We start from the raw sequence: 4,387 nt of genomic DNA on the forward strand, positions 1-4,387 counted from the left end.
GGCTGATGGCCCCTCGCCGCTTCCCCAGCACGTGGGAGGAAGCAGCAGACCCTCCTGGCCCCCACTGCAAAAAAGGGGAGCAGGGAATAACGGGCTCCTCGATGCTTCCAACACAATCTTGGCCAGAAGCACCCTGCCTCGTCCAGAGGCGGCGAGATGCGGTAGGCGAGAGGGGAGGGAGCCATGACTTCAGCGGGTCCCCTTCCTTCCCTGCTGGCTGGGTTTCCTGGAACAGAAGCGCAAGGACAGCGTGACTGAGCGGGGATGTACCGAGAAGGGATGAGTCAGGTGAAAAGGAAATCCCAGCGGATGGAGGGGAGAGAAAATGCCGGAGTCTGAAGACAGACGGGAACAGCAAGAGGAAGGCACGGGTGAACAAAAGAACCAGCAGAAAGAACACGCAGGATATAAGGGGGAAAAAACATGGAGGGGCAGAAAAAAAAAAAAAATAGAGGAAAGTTATTCTAAAGGGCATAAAAAAAATAGTAATGAAGGAAAACAGGAAAAGAAAAAAGCCTTTTGAGACTGATTCTAAATTTAAAATGCGGGAGGAAAAGACAAAGAGGAAAACAAGGGCAGGTCAAACCACATGAAGCGCCGTGCAAATGGTACAGTAACATCTGCACGAGGCTGCTATCGCAACAGGACATCGCCAGCTCCCATCCAACACCCCGCAGCAACAGACCCCACGTACTTACGAGGGAAGGGCAGGACCACGGTCACCTATTTACAGAGGGGGAAACTGAGGCACCAAGCAATCCCGTAACTTGACAAAAGCCACCTCAGCAGGGCAGTGGCAGAGTCAGTGACCTGCCCTCAGCCAGTCTGCAGGCAGCGCCTGGGAGATGCACTCAAGGTTTTATCAGCCTTCATTACCTACTTTACAAAGGTGTTGCCTTGCGATTAGGCTAAATATAACTCAAGCCTCTCAGAGGAGCTTCAGCTTTGGCACTTGCTAAACAAATGAGAGAATGACTTCATTGCAGATACACAATACTTTCTAATAAAGGCATCCAACTCCACAAATGCTCAGATTTAATGCATTACATTCTTGTTTCCATTTTATTTAAGGTTTCACTTCAGCTGTGGCCTTTCTCATGCGAGCAAACAAAAAAAAAAAAAAAAAAACACCAACCCTATCAGCCAGTCAGCCATCTCAACAACAGGGTAACTAGATGAAAGGGCTGCAGGGGCAGGAGAATATGATAATATGCTAACTACAGAGTCTGAATAGTAAATAATTATTTAACCTCTAATAGTTAAGAAAGGGCCTTTGCTCTTGCATCACTTTTCTGTAATGGATCTTGTATTGCTAATGGTTCTAGTCAAGAGAGGGTGGAGTTCACATCATGAAATTGCGAAGCGTTGAGTACGTAAACTCACAAGCAAACTTTTCTTTAAAAAAAGTCAATGTTGTCATCTTTCAGTTCTTAATTCGCCCCCGCATCTTCGCATTCACTGTTCTACTTTTTCCACGCTGGCTCCCTTCTAACTTTCTGTGCTATTATTCAGGTCAAGAAACACGTTTCCGACTACAAACAACAGGACGCACCACATCATTAGCCAAAACGAAACTGTGTGGAATGCGGCTTGCAGTTATCATTCAGGATTCAGACAACACTACAGATTAAGGTACGTGTCAGCCACCGGTTTATCTCACTGCTGGTATTAAAAGAACTAGTTCCAAATATAGATCTGTGAGTGCGATTATTCTGAGAAGGGAAACGTAATGCCTTCTCATTTGCTTTCATAGATCTGAGCCTCTAGACAGGCCAACGCCCCCAAAATACACATGTGGAGGATGCAGGCTATCCCACAAGCACAGAGGAAAAATATGTAAATAAATAAAGCAAAACTACGCCATGTTACACAGCTCTTCATACGCAGATGGCTGCTCAGCTGAACACAACTTGAGATTTTACAGACACTATTGGAAAACATTCCCACTATCAAAAAACGACTAAACCCCACCCTTTAAAAAAAAAAACAAACCAACCAGGCCTTCTCAGGCAAGCAAAGTCCAGACTCCATCAGCTCCAGGAGATAGGCAGGCCACCAAGGAGATATCCAAAATGGGACGGGTTAGGGATTTGAAAAATCTTAATACAGAAGACATGACCGAACTTCACACCACACATCGCATATGCACAAAGAAAAACAGAGTAAGAGCACAGCAGGCAAGAGTCAGCTACTAGAGGCAAGCATGTGAGGCATGTAATGACATGAAAATAGATGTGAGAAGGTCCAACAAGCTCCTTGCAGACTTTCAGGGGAAGACGCTCCCTCTTTCCATTCCCAAAGTGGAGGACACGTCTAGGAGAATCAGGCACACTGGCTGAAACCAGGAAAAACTGAACCTCTTCAAACAAAAATCTCCCTTTCAAACTTGCATAAAGCTTCCTTTTACCACCTACATTAACACAACTCCCTGAAGACCACAATTAAGCAAAGGACTCAAGCACTCAATTTTAAGTGACATCTGACTTTTTAAGCGGCTGCTTGGAAAAAATCCCACTTTTATTAGTCCAAATTTCCCCGCCTGCCCAAAGTAAGCTCTATGAACACACACACACACACACACACACTTTGGTTGCTTTGCTACCAAGATCCCTGATACTAAATAAAATTTATTTCTTACTCTGTGTCCGCCCCCCATCTCTGCATGATTTTACCCCAGCTCATGCAAAAAGTAACCTGCCTACAAGAGGCATGTGGCACAGCTCTGAGACTGAGAAGAAAAGTTGGTTTCAGACTTTCCAGAAATCTCAACAAATTTTTAGAAAATATTAAGTACCTCGCTTCACAGCGAACCATCTCAAAACTATTCCGTGGCACTCACCAAATACTAGCGAATCCAGCAGATTACTCACGGACTGCTTTTTCTAACGCCCAGTAACCCAACTCATCTATTTATTTATCTTTAAAAAAAAAAAAAAAAAACAACAAAAAAACACAAACCCATGGCAACCACAGGCCCCGCTTTCCCGAGGAAGCCGTACTGAGCAAGCACATAGTGCGTTTTTATCTCTGCCTAATGCAATTAAAGCAGCTGGAGACGTGGTGAGCCGCCCCCGCCGTGCCAGCAGGCAGTTCCCTGGCACCGGCCGAGGCCCCGGGAGCCTCCGGAGCTCGGTGGTGCCCGGCGGCGGGGGTGACAGGCAGCGCAGGGCTGGCTGCGGCACACGCTCGGGTTACAGCCCGCCTCATCCCGCACGTACCCCCCGCTCCGAGCCCGCACAGCTGCGGGGGGGCACACTCGCTATGCACATACACTGCTCTGCCCTCTTTTTTTTAAAAACAACAAAAAAAAATATCTCAAAATGAATTTATACCGCCCAGACAGACTAAAATTTTAATCAAGAAAGCGATTCCTAAACTAAAACCTGTAGTGCTTTAGGTTTTCCTCTCTGAGCCACAAAAAAAAAAAAAAGAGAAGGCCCTGTAAACTTAATTTATACGTGCTATTCAGCAAACTTTTCCACGTATTGTTCTTCAGCCTCCCTGTTTAGTCTGCAATAGCGCAAACATTGGCACCTCTTCATTATGACACTTAATCATTAAACTTCAGAATAGCTGCAGCCCTCTCCCAACGCCTGTTTGTTGCCATGGTTTGTACTCAAAGGCAGAATTACCGAGTGGAAAAGAGCGGAAGACAAATAAGGCAGATCCGACATAAAAATCGCGCATCGAGTTCTCTCCTTTGCAGCCGGAGCGCTCCGCCCGCCCTCCCCACGGAAAAGCCCCTTCCCGGCCCGGGCGTTACCGCGGGCGGGCCCTTCCCCGGCCGGGCTGGCGGACCCCCAAGGCGGAGGCAGGAACCGGCGGGAGGCGGGTGCGAAGCCGCCGCCCCCGCTCCCCCTCCCCGTCGAGGCGTTGGGGGTGCCGCATGGCAGCGACCGTGACCGCAGCTGTTTTGTAACGGCGGGGGCTCCCCGCCGCTAACGCCTCACCAGGCAGCGGTAACGGCACACATCTAACCTCGCCAACGAAAAAACAAAACAAACCAAAAAAAGCCCCCCAAAAATCGAAACCACCACAAAAAAACAACAGCCACCAACAAAAATTCTTAAAGTAGTTTTTTTTTCCCCGTTTTTTCTGAGGCTCCCGCGGGGCGGGGAGGTGTCCCCCGTACTCACGGTGTCCCCGGCCCGTCTCGGCCGCGCACAAAGCCGCCACCGGCCGCGTGCCGTGCCGCGCCGCGCCCGCGGAAGCCCGCGCGTCACGTGCGCCCCTCCGCACACCGCGGAGACGGGAGGAGGATGGCGGAGGGTGGGGGGGAGGACGGAGGGAACGGACGGACGGACGGCACCCCCGCTCCGCCCCCGCGGCCCTGGAGGGCAAACAAAGAAACGAGGGCGCCCCTCACAAAGTTAAAATGTCCGCGGGG

At 49.4% G+C, this 4,387-nt stretch overlaps 1 protein-coding gene across 1 annotated transcript in view; it reads right to left on the reverse strand.

Annotated features, from left to right (window-relative positions):
- JMJD1C (jumonji domain containing 1C) overlaps positions 1 to 4,387 on the reverse strand; it is a 69,649-nt gene that overhangs the window by 58,621 nt on the left and 6,641 nt on the right. The gene's annotated exons all lie outside the window — the stretch shown is intronic.

Source organism: Calidris pugnax, unplaced genomic scaffold, assembly GCF_001431845.1.
Source record: "Calidris pugnax isolate Ruff unplaced genomic scaffold, ASM143184v1 scaffold39, whole genome shotgun sequence".
Lineage (NCBI taxonomy): Eukaryota > Metazoa > Chordata > Aves > Charadriiformes > Scolopacidae > Calidris > Calidris pugnax.